The sequence below is a fragment of the Bos grunniens genome, chromosome 16 (genome assembly GCF_055505025.1).
Source record: "Bos grunniens cultivar Pamir isolate PY7600 chromosome 16, Bosgru_T2T1.0, whole genome shotgun sequence".
Lineage (NCBI taxonomy): Eukaryota > Metazoa > Chordata > Mammalia > Artiodactyla > Bovidae > Bos > Bos grunniens.
In genome coordinates, this window is record NC_141180.1 from 79,382,172 (window position 1) to 79,395,204 (window position 13,033).

Below are 13,033 nucleotides of genomic sequence, written 5' to 3' on the forward strand. Positions count from 1 at the left end.
AACTCCCAAAGTTTGCCCAAGTTCATGTCCATTGAACTGGTGATACTATCCAACCATCTCATCCTCTGCCACCCTCTTCTGCTGCCTTCAGTCTTTCCCAGCATCAGAGTCTTTTCCAGTGAATCAGCTCTTCCTATCCAGTGGCCAAAGTATTGGAGCTTCAGCTTCAGCATCAGTCCTTCTAATGAGTATTCAGAGTTGATTTCCTCTAAGATTGAATGGTTTGATATCCTTGCTGTTCAAGGGACTCTCAAGAGTCATAGCTTTCCTGCCTGGAAGAAATCATCTTCTAATTTCATGGCTGCAGTCACCATCTGCAGTGATTTTAGAGCCCAAGAAGAGGAAATCTGTCACTGCTTCCACCTTTTCCCCATTCTGTTTGCCATGAAGTTGTGGGACTGGATGCCAAACTGGATCTTAGTTTTTTTAATATTAAGTTTTAAGCCGGCTTTTTCACTCTCCTCTTTCACCCTCATCAAGAGGTTCTTTAGTTCTTCACTTTCTGCCATTAAAGTGGTATCATCTGCATACCTAAGTTTGTTGACATTTCTCCCGGAAATCTTGATTCCAGCTTGTAATTCATGCAGCCTTGCATTTCACAGGATATGCTCTGTGTATAAGTTAAATAAACAGGGTGACAATAAACAGCCTTGTCATACTCCTTTCTCAATCTTGAGCCAGTCAGTGGTTCCACGCAAGGTTCTTATTGTTGCTTCTTAACTTGTATACAGGTTTCTCAGGAGACATGTAAGATGGTCTGGTATTCCCATTTCTTTAAGAATTTCCCACTGTATGCTATGATCCACACAATCAAAGACTTTAGTGTAGTCAGTGAAACAGGTAAATGTTTTCCTGGCCTTCTGTTGCTTTCTCTGTGATCCAGCAAATGTTGGCAACTTGATCTCTGAGTCATTTGCCTTTTCTAAACCCAGCTTGGACATTTGGAAGTTCTAAGATTCCCCATGAAAAGTTCCAGCACATCTAATTTAAAAGAGCCTTTGTGAATTCCCTGGTGATCCAGTGGTTAGGATCACTGCAAGGGCCTAGTTCAGTCTGTAGCTGGGGAACTAAGATCCCAAAAGACATGTGGTGTGGCCAGTAAAATAAAACAACCTTTGTGATCAGTAACATATGAAATAATCAGACCAAGCTTGAGATCAGACTAAATTACAAACAAATTAGTCTTAATTTGGCTTTATTTGGTAGAAATGAGGGTGATTTTAGAGAAAAAGATTATGTTTCAGTGAATATTAAATTCTAGTTTTGTTAATTAAGATCTGTGTTTATTGCCTAAGACTCACTTCCCAGCGGTAAGTTACATTATTGTAAAGTTTAACTGAATTATTAAAAGTGCACTCTGTGTTTGTTTCTGAAGCTTATCACAGCAATCTGTGTTTGGATGAAGATCAGATGCTCCATGACCTGTAATCATGAGATTATGTATATGGGAAAGGACTGCTCCAGCCTAGAAGAAAATCTCCCTAATAGTCTTAAGTAGCTCAATCTCAGTAAAACTGAAGGAAATTGACTCTTGACTTCGTATTTCCCATTTAAGAAGGGCCTATGCCCTGAACAGGTCTATAGAAAGGACTGCTAATCCCAAATGACACCAGCATAAAATGATGACAACAGCCACGGTAGACAGTTGACCGAAGAATCCAGACCAGACCTGTAAGACCCATCCTACCAGTTCAATGCACTTTTTAACAACTGTACGTCTCTCTGCCAAAACTGGAAATTATTCTTTTACGTCTAAGCATACTATTGCCTCCAATGTTCAGGATAGAAAGAAGTTTCTCTAGTGAAGTTCTCACAGGGTTTAACTACCCACAACGTATATCAGAGCTTGCTGTGAGTCTATTGCTAGAAGCACACGTATGATGCTTGTGCAACAATTTGGTATAATTGATAAAAATATGTAGTGTATAAAATGTTTTCTGATTAGTATGCCTCTAAGCTTGTTCAGTATGTCTTATTAGTTTTCTCTCGATATGGATAACTAGGCAAATATCTATAAGCAAAAAGTAGACCCAGCACCAAGGGATATGATGGACCCAGGGCAGGTAGCAACCACCTGGCATTGAGGGACAAATATTTTTGATCATCAATATAGCATATTCAAAAGCAGACACATTACTTTGCCCACAAAGGTCCATCTAGTCAAGGCTATGGTTTCTCCAGTGGTCATGTTTGGATGTGAGAGTCGGACTGTGAAGAAGGCTGAGCGCTGAAGAATTGATGCTTTTGAACTGTGGTGTTGGAGAAGACTCTTGAGAGTCCCTTGGACTGCAAGGAGATCCAACCAGTCCATTCTAAAGGAGATCAGTCCTGGGTGTTCTTTGGAAGGAATGATGCTAAAGCTGAAACTCCAATACTTTGGCCACCTCATGTGAAGAGTTCACTCATAGAAAAGACTCTGATGCTGGGAGGGATTGGGGGCAGGAAGAGAAGGGGACGACAGAGGATGAGATGGCAGGATGGCACCACCGACTTGATGGACGTGAGTTTGGGTGAACTCCGGGGGTTGGTGATGGACAGGGAGGCCTGGCATAATGTGATTCATGGGGTCGCAAAGAGTCGGACACTACTGAGTGACTGAACTGAACTTTCTATTGAATGACTTCCCTGGTGGGCCAGTAGTTAAGAATCTGCTTTCCAATGCAGGGGATGTGGGTTTGATCCCTGGTTGGAGAACTAATATACTACATGCCATGGAGCAACTAAACCCTGGTAGCACAACTGCTGAGCCTAGGCACCTCAGAGAGCCTGCGTGCTGCAAACTGCAGAGCCCATGCACTCCGGAGCCCACGTGGCAGAGCTAGAGAAAAGCCTGTGTGCCGCAACGAAGACCCAAGGCACCAAAAATAAATGAATAAATAAGTACATATTTCGTATTGAAAGACTTGCAAACAAAGCTGCTTCATCTTCCCTAGAAACTTTGACAGCCATTTATTGGGTGCCCCCTCTGTGCCAACCACGTGACATACAAAAACTTTTTGTTTACTTTTTTATTGAGATTAACTTTATATACATCAAAGTGCACAAGCCTTAAGTGAACACATTGAATTTTTATATGTGTATTTACATTCTCAAGTGACCGCCACCCAGGTTAAATTATAGAACACTTTCAGCACCCACCCCAGAAACAGTACTGTGATTGTTCGGTGTCCTGTCTATGATAGTAGTTCTTTGTTTTCCATTGATATGTAGGAGTCCTTTATATGCATACACCACACTTTTTTTACCCTGTCTACTGTTGATGGCTATTCAGGCAGTATCCGGTTTGGCGCTATTGAAAATAAAGATGCTGTGTGCATTTCATGTATTTGTCTTTTGGTGGACGTGAGCTCTCATTCTATTGAGATTATGCCCAAAAATGAAATTGCCAGGTCATGGGACTGGCTTAGCTTTCGTAGCTGCTGCCAGTTACCAAAGTGATAAGATCAGAGTACAGACCTGTTCCAGTTGCTCCACTTCCTTGTCAACACTTGGCATTGCCTTAATCGTTGTGTTGGTAGAGTCTCGGTGGTATCCACCAGTATCTCAGTGGTTTTAATTTACACTTCCCTTGCAATAAATACTGCTCAGTATCTTATCAAATGCTTACCGACTACCTGCATGTCATCTTTTGTGAAATGCCCTTTCAAGTCTTCTGCCTACCTACAAAATTGGACTGTCTTGTCTTTTAAAAACTTATTTAGGGGTTCTTGATATATTCTGGGTATGCGTCTTTTCTCTGATAAGTGTATTGTAAACAACTGCTTCTTACCTATACCTACATTATCTTTAATCTGGTGGCTGAGATGGTAAAGAATCTGCCGGCAATGCAAGAGACCCGGGTTCGATCCCTGGGTCGAGAAGATGCCCTGGAGAAGATAATGGCAACCCACTCCAGGATTCTTGCCTGGAGAATCCCATGGACAGAAAAGCCTGGTGGGCTATAGTCCATGGGGTCACAAAGAGTCAGACACAACGGAGTCTGAGCGACTAACTAAAGATCGTGTGAGACAGGCATTATTAACCCTATATTATGAAAAAAGAAACTGAAGCTCAGGAATGCGCAGTATCTTGCCCAAAGTCACACACTTAGAAAATAATGAGGCTGAATTTGGGGCCAGGTCTCCTGATTCCAACATCTGACTGCTTCCCATGATATCATTTGCCTCTTATACTCTTTCTTAGACATGTAAGATGTGTGCTTAAGCTTATAGCTGTGAATATTTTCACCCACAGGAACCACTGTTGAACTAAGTCTTCCCATTTCATTTGGGAGCAGTTGATGTCTTGAATCCAAGTATAAGCCTTAGTATACATGGAATAATGGGAAGAACCTGGACCTGGGAGAAGGTCAGGCCTTCACTAGGTTCTGGCTCCCCCCCTGGCTGTGTCGACTCAGGGCCTGCCATTATAAATCTGATTTTCTTCAATGTAAAATATCAGATTCTTACAGTGCTGTGGTGGGATGAGATGTGAGCACGCGCACAACAGCTTGCAGACCCTCTGTGGTGCTGCTCACACTTCTTGCTTGCCTTCTCCTGTTCCCGAGTTTCAGTTAGTTTGGGTTTGAGTTCCTCTCCCCTGCAGCACACTTTGGGTTACAATTCAGCCATGTAGCAGAAGGGCTACTCCTCCAGCTGTTCCAGAGGAAGGATGGCAACTCACATTCATAATGTATATTTACTAATACAGTTGACCCTTGAACAACACAGGTTTGAGCTCTGAGGGCGCCCTTACAGGCAGATTTTTTTTCAGTAAATACTGTACATGATCCGTGGCTTGTTGAATCCTCAGATGCAAAAACTGGGATGTGGAGGGCTGACTCTGGGACTTGATAATCCACAGATTTGTGTATCGACAGTGGGTCCCGGAACCAGGAATGACTGTACTCACCCAAATCACTGAGAAAAGTTTTGAACACACTGCACCATTCTCCACCCTTCTCTCCTATTGAATCTTTCCTTCAGGCCTCAGATGAGCTGTACATTCTACTGGGAGCCCACTGAGGGCTGCCTCAGGTGCCTGCCCTGTGTCCCCCTCGTCTCCTCACTTACCTCCCTTTCTTGTGTCACCAACTGGGGTGTCCATAATGTGGATCAACTGTCAGCTCCTTGAGGATGGAAGTTGGGGCACACATTAATTATCAGGGCATTGTACAGCAAGCACCCAGCATATAAGTGGCATTTAGAAAATATTAGCTATGCAAATACGTGTTTAATTATCATAACCTTGAATTTATGAAAAACTGAGGCAAGAAATAATATTCATAGAGGATTCCATGAGGGATGTACAACTCTTCTATTTAATCAGTACTTCTCAGACCTGGCTATACAGATCCTGCTCAACTTATGATAGAGTTACAGCCCGGTAAGCCCAAAGTTGAAAATATTATAAGTCAAAAGTGCACTTAATAGGGAGTTTTCTGGTGGCCTAGTGGTTAGAATTCTGGGCTTTCACCGCCGTGGTTAGAATTCTGGGCTTTCCCCGCCATGGCCAGGATTCAATCTCTGATTAGGGATTTGAGATCTTGCAAGCCACGTGGTATGGCAAAAAAAAAAAAAGCATTTAATACACAACCTACCGAACATCATGGCTTAGATTAGCCTACCTTAAACATGCTCAGAATATTTACATTAGCCACTGGGCAAAATCATCCAACAGAAAGCCTGTTTTAATATTTATTTATTTGGGGTTGCATCCACTCTCAGTGTGGCACGCAGGACCTTCGCTGGGCATGAGGGATCTTTCGTTGTGGTGCACAGGCCTTTCTCTAGTTGTGGTGTGTGGGCTCTCTGGTTGAGGCGCCTAGGCATAGTTGCTCCACTGCATGTGGGATATTAGTTCCCCGATCAGAGATCAAACCCACATCCCCTGCATTGGAAGGCGGATTCTTCACCACTGGACCACCAAGAAAGTCCCAGAAAGCCTATTTTATAACAAAGTATTGAACATCTCTTGTAACTGAATGTTGTACTGAAAGTGAAAAGCAAAATGTAACCACATCAGTTGCTTTCGTCTGTGATCCCACGGCTGCTTGGGAACATTGGTTCATTGCCACCGCCTAGGATCAGGAGAGGATATTGTACTGCATATAGACAGCCCGGAATTCAAAATTCCAAGTATGGGTCCTACTGAGCGCATATCACATTGTCAAGTCAAAATGTTAGAAGTGAGCCATCTTAAGTTGGAACGTATGAATGTTAGAATAATTTGAAATCTCAAAAATGTCAGACTTTCTGGCTCATGGAGTCTTGTGATGTTGGCAGTTTGCAAAAACTCCCCAGGGCTTTCTAATGTGCAGCCAAAGTTGGAAACTGCTGCTCCAAAGAATCCACATTTTATCAACAAGAGCTGCTTACATATCATGCACCATCTAAGTCTCACATTAAAACTCACTCTTTTAAAGTGTACAATTTGTGATTTTTAGTATAGTCACATCACCGCTGAGAGCAGCACCACTAACTAAGTGCAGAACATTTTCATCACCCCCAGAAGAAACTCTTTACCCATTGGCAGTTGCTCCTCCTTCACCCCTCCCCTCAGCCTTTGGCAAGCAATGGTCAACTTTCTGTCTATGGTTTTGCCTATTCTGGAGATTTCATATAAATGAAGTCATATAATTATGTGGTCCTTTATGTCTGGCTTCATTAATTTAGTGTAATGTTTTCAAAGTTCACTTACATTGAAGCTTGTATCAATACTTTATTCCTTTTCATAGCTGAATAATATTCCATTGTTCAGAATGAAAGTACCACATTTTGTTTTTCCATGGACTTTTGGGTTTCCACATTTTGGCTATCATGAATAATGCTGCTTAAACATTCATTTAGAAGGCAATGGCACCCCACTCCAGTACTCTTGCCTGGAAAATCCCATGGATGGAGGAGCCTGGTAGGCTGTAGTCCATGGGGTCGCTAAGAGTCAGACACGACTGAGCGACTTCCCTTTCACTTTTCTCTTTCATGCATTGGAGGAGGAAATGGCAACCCACTCCAGTGTTCTTGCCTGGAGAATCCCAGGGACGGGGGAGCCTGGTGGGCTGCCGTCTATGGGGTCACACAGAGTCGGACACGACTGAAGCGACTTAGCAGCAGCAGCAGCAGCAGAAGTTTTTGTGAACATGTTTCAGTTCTCTTGGGTATATACCTACAGGTGCATTTGTCAGATCATATAGTACTTCTATGTTTAAATTTTTGAGACTCCTTTCTCATTAAAATTCTTTGATCTTATTGTATTGTATGTATCTCTGTAAGCCACTGCAAATCCTTCTTTTTGCAAGGAGGCAGAGTATAAATAAATAAATAAATCACAAAGCACTCTCAAGCCATCTGTTTAATAATCTGTGCTAGACTTTTGCCAGGATTCTGTATTGAGCCATTTGGTCTATAGTTTCCAGAAATACCTTCTGTCTCTTTGTGAAAATCAGAACGTTTTCTTATCTCCAATTTCCTCATGGTTTATCCAGGTTGTTTTTCATTCCTACTTGCAAGTTATTTCGTGACTCTATATCTAATTCATCTGAATCTGGCCCCCAGAATTCATCTGCAGCCACATAAGTTCTCAAATGTCTTGTGATGGACTTCAATTTTTATAGCCAAGTAATTTGTGTTCATGGTTAAAAATAAAGCAGAAGAGCTTACAACGAACAGTCCCACCTCATTCCTTCTCCCTGTAGTCCTGCTCTCAGAGGCAACTGCTTCTAAGTCTGTTAGCACTTTATTCTGGGAAGGACTTCTATATCTCTAAATAATGTGCTTATGTGACTATTTCTGGATTTCTCAGTTTAAAATATCCTTTCTTTGTTTATAACTATAAAAGATAAGAATTTATTTCATATACATCATCCAAATAACCCCCCTACCCCCCTCACAACGTGGTTGTATAGCTATTTTTATTTAGATCTTCTAAATAAAATAAAAATAAGTGTGTTGATTATCTATTCTGCTTTAAGTAACAGATTTACATCTTTATGTCTCATCCCATCAGCTATTGACAGTAGTCTTGACCCACTATTTTGTAGGATAAGGATGTCACCCCTACCTCTCCGTTTGGCTTCCCTTCCCAGCTTCTGTCTTCTGTGTGTTTATTTTAGATGATCAATGTTGATAACCTGTATGTATAATTTTTCTAAGTGTAATTGTCTTCTGTGTTCCATTTATTAGTTGGTTCTAAAAGTTTAAGCCAATAAATAATGTTTACATTTGTAACCATGTAAATATATCTTTTGCAAAGCCAGCAAAGCCCTGTAATTACATTTCTTTTATTTGTTTTCTTTTCTTACAGTTTCAGATTACCTTTCTTCTCCTTCCTCTTAACCCTTCTCTTCTCTCTCCTTGCCATGATGATTTCCTCATGTTTGTTTCTGACTTTTCTGTTATTGAGTATTCTATTTCTGAGGTTCCTGTCTTCCCCAGGCACCCCACACAGGGCCCCTCCGTTATATGCTCTAATTTGGGCCTGTTGCTTTTCTGTTAGGCAGCTGTTGGCCGGGCGCTTCTTTTCACTGCTGCCCTGAGCTGGTCCCACTGTTCTCCTCCCCTTCCCTCCTTCTTTATTCTGTCCCTCCCTCCCTCTGTTTTTGTGTAGGCTGTTATCTTGCTGCACCACATCTCAGGTAATTTCTTAAAAGGAGTGTTTGTATGGCTGAGAGATAATTTAGGAGTTTGGAATTAACATAGATACACTCCTGTGTATAAAACAACAACAAGGACCTACCATATAGCACAGGGAACTATACTTAATGTCCTGTAATAACCTGTAATGGAAAAGAATCTGAAAAAGAATATATATATATACTTGGTTACATATGTATTACACCTATGTAATTGAATCAGTTTGCTGTACACCTGAAGCTAACACAACATTGTAATTAACTTTACTTCAATTTTACAAAATGGTTCTTTGGAAAGAAGGAGTGTGGTATGTCATAGATTTTCTGAGTCTCTAGCTCCTCAACGTGTTACAGCTCCATCCTCATACTTGAATGATGATTTGGATGGATATAGACTTCTTTGTGGAAAATTGTTTTTTTCACAGAATGTTGATGGCATCATTCCAGCTTTTGCTAATGAGAGCCCTGAGGTCAGTTTGATTCCTACATTTTTAAAGGTAAAATTTTCTTATTCTCTAGGGAAATGTTTAGGATCTTGTCTTTATCATGGCTATTCTAAAATTTCACCATGATGATGTTCATAAGCGGGTCCCTTATTCACTCATTGTGCTGGATCCTCGGTGTCCCCTTTACAAGCTGTTCTTCAGCTTTGAAGAATTATTTTGTTTTCTTATTTGAGAATTTCTTCCCTTCTGTTTTCTCTTTACTTCTTTTTTTCCTGGACATTTCTCTCATGTAGTCATCAAACTAATTCTCTAACTCTCTTGCCTCTCAACACTGTCTCTTGAAATTTCAATTTCCATAATCCTATCTTTAATTTCCAGGTGCTCACATTTATTTTCTGGTTCTCCTTTCATAGCATCCTGTACTTGTTTAGGTATGTACACTTCCTCAAATCTCCCTGATTACCTATTAGTTATTGAAAATTTCTTTACTTTTCTGTTCCCTAAATTATATATTTTTATTATGGAGTATCCGCCCCCCAAATTTATCTGTATCTTTTATTCATACCAGAGACTTTTTTTTCCAAATGTCTGATGATCGTTTTCTTTTCATATTTAAGAGTGAGGCTGGTCAGGTCAGGTGGGAGGTTGGCAGTGAGCCTGCATCGCACGAGGACTCCAGTATTAGAGGCGAAGCCCCTGCTCTGGAGGCATTGCACTGAACCCTCCATCTGCGGGCGTACCCCTGGCTGCAAGCCTGCTGCTGGGAACTGACTGTTCCGTGTGCCGCCGGTCCGTCCCCCTCACTTCAGCGGCGGCTGTGTCTCCTGCCTCTGCCCCTCACGGTGTCTGCAAGGCCTGAGCCCCCTCTGGTTCTGCAAGGATGGTGTGCAGCTGTCTTGCTGCCTTCTCCTCTGTCCTCCACCCACGTCGTCAGTGACCTCTTTTCTCCATTTCTCAGCTCCTGTGTGTTTCCTGACAATGCTTATCTGCAGTGACTTCCCTCCTATTCCCTTCATCATTAGGAGAGTAAAATTTCCTCGTTGCTTTGTGGTCATTTTAGTGGGGTCACAGAAGAGGTGGCAAACACGTGTGGCCAAGAAACTGTCCTTCATGGGGATCTTCAATCCCCTCTTAATGTGTCTGTTTTACCTTTTTTCAGAGTGGAGCTCATTTTCCTTGACATAGGAGAATGAAACAAATTAAGAGCTTTATTATTGTAACAAATGTCTCTACACTTTGAGAAGGGGAGACTTCGGGGGACCCCTTACTTCTGTTTGCCTGCTTTTGTTTCACCTGTCTTACTGTAGACACCGTTTCCATACCTACCCAGTCAGCCTGTCACAGACCTTTGCACACGCACATCCAAATGCCATTTGTGTCTTCTCCTCTCAGTTCTAAGTCCATAACGTTTCTTAATTCACGGCTCCAGCTCCTTTGTCCAGGTGGGTTTCTCCTGCTCTGTTGCAACAGCCTCTAAGGAGGCTGTCTGCCCACCTTTAATCCAGCTTCCTTAGTCGAAGTTCAGACCTGATTTTATCCCTCATTTACATTAAAGGAAGGACATTTTAAAGCAATTAGTTTCACCTCTACAGAAGGCTATTTGACAACACCCATCAAAATTATAACTGCACCTGTCCCTTGACCTGTAATTGCACTTCTAGGAAGTTTTCCTGCATATGGAGTTATTATTGTGCAAGATGACATATGTACAGAGTTATTTGTGGCAGCACAATAACTGTTTATAAATGCAAAATATTGGAGACAACCCAGTTGACTATTAGTAGAGATTTGCTAACTAAATTAGAATACATTCACACCATTACCGAGTCCAAGCTCACTCTGCTTGCTGCAGGACAGGCCAATGCATCTGAGACATGAGGTGTTGAGACAAGGAATATGCCTTTATTTGTAAAACTGGCTGACCGAGAAGATATCAGGCTAATGCCTCTAAATAACCACCTTAGCAGGGTCTGGATGCCAGGTTCTTGTATAGATCAGAGCTGGGGGTGGGGGTGAAGAAACAAAGTTAAAAGGCCATCAGTCTTGCAAATATCTCCTGCTGCTGCTGCTGCTAAGTCACTTCAGTCGTGTCCAACTCTGTGCGACCCCAGAGACGGCAGCCCACTAGGCTCCCCCGTCCCTGGGATTCTCCAGGCAAGAACACTGGAGTGGGGCGCCATTTCCTTCTCCAATGCATGAAAGTGAAAAGTGAAAGTGAAGTCGCTCAGCCGTGTCCGACTCTTAGCGACCCCATGGCAAGTTTCAAGCAGAGGATGTATTCGTTTCTTCCTTCCTGCCGTCTGCAGGTGGACAGGGTTCTGAAAAAAGACACTGTTAGTTTAACAGTCAGACAGAGGGGCAGGATTCTCTGAGGCAGCTCATTATGTATGATTATATAATAAAAACAACAAAAAGCAAGTCAAAGAAACAGTTCCAGCATGGAGTCAGAATTGGCTTTTCCCTGCAGTTATTCCCCACTGTCTGGAGAAGGCAATGGCACCCCACTCCAGTACTCTTGCCTGGAAAATTCCATGGATGGAGGAGCCTGGTAGGCTGCAGTCCATGGGGTCGCAGAGAGTCGGACACGACTGGAGTGACTTAGCATTCCCCACTGTCAAAGTCTGTTCCACAATCTTGTGGAAAGGGAGGCAATGACCCTTCTGACTGTTACCTAAGGTGGCTCTTTCTGAGAGCGTCTGCCATTGGTGCCAGTGTTCAAGTGTTGACGTTTGTCTTCCTCTGCTCCCCTTGTGAAGAGTCTACACCTGTAGACTTAGAAATATTGAACTTTGAACCCAGGACGCAGCATCTCAAGGAATCTAGCGCTTTCCTACGTGTGGGAAGATGCAAGAGTCAGGGCTCATTACAATTATTTTCTTGATGTGCACCTCAGCTACCTGGGGTCTATAATCCTGTGTTCTCATATTCTGAGCTTTCTCAGTACTCACCACAGGGAGTGGCCACCGTCTTATGGCTGCTACATAGCAGATATTTTTCCTCAGGATTCACCAGCTTACTTTGGAGGGCTGCAACCCCTGATGGCAGGAAAGTTTCCATTTTTCAGAAACCCTCCCCTCTTGGTCAGGTTTCCCTGATAGCTCAGTTGGTAAAGAATCCACCTGCAATGCAGGAGACCCCGGTTTGATTCCTGGGAGGGGGAAGATCTGCTGGAGGAGGGATAGGCTACCCACTCCAGTATTCTCTGGCTTCCCTTGTGGCTCAGCTGGTAAAGTATCTGACTACAATGTGGGAGACCTGGGTTCGATCCCTGGGTTGGGGAGATCCTCTGGAGAAGAGAAAGGCTACCCACTCCAGTATTCTGGTCTGGAAAATTCCATGGCCACAAAGAGTTGGACACGACTGAGCGACTTTCCCTTTCACGTCACTTTCCCCTCTTGGTCAGGAATTTGACCAATATTTGGGAGATACTTCGTGATCAAATTGTGTCCCACAGTGCTGGGAGACTCATTCCAGATCAGGTGAAAAATTTTGAAAAGCCACTCTAGGTGCTAAATTTTGAACCAGGCCCCATCAATAATTAAAGATCCTCTGAATTCTAATTATACTCCAAGAGACATATTCCCTTGTTGCTTCTCCCCATACCTAGAATCACACTATTACAACCATTTTATGTTACTGATGTGATCTGTTTTCTCATGATGTCTAGCTAGATAAGTTTTGTTGAAGGCCTGGTTATACACTGGGTACTGTAAGAGACAATCTTATAAATTAGACAGGATGTAAGTAACGCAGCTAGTAACATTTGACAATGAAGTAGTGAAGCAGGGAGACACAGAGCACAGCGTGAAAACAAGAACAAATGAAGACAAAGATTGATGTAACCAGGTGAAATCCAGTTGCCGTAATCTAGTGACCAACGGAGCCGTAACTGATTTAACTGCTATCTGCAGTTTCATTGTACTGGCCATGCACACCTATGCATGGCTTAATCTCTGAGACAAGTGTGTGCTACTGGCAG

At 42.6% G+C, this 13,033-nt stretch overlaps 1 long non-coding RNA gene across 1 annotated transcript in view; it reads left to right on the forward strand.

Annotated features, from left to right (window-relative positions):
* LOC147357102 (uncharacterized) overlaps positions 1–3,320 on the forward strand; it is a 30,329-nt gene extending 27,009 nt beyond the window's left edge. Inside the window, exon 2 of the long non-coding RNA XR_015143775.1 lies at positions 1,376–3,320. This is a non-coding gene — a long non-coding RNA (uncharacterized LOC147357102). The remainder of the gene's footprint in view (positions 1–1,375) is intronic.
* Positions 3,321–13,033: the final 9,713 nt, after the last annotated feature.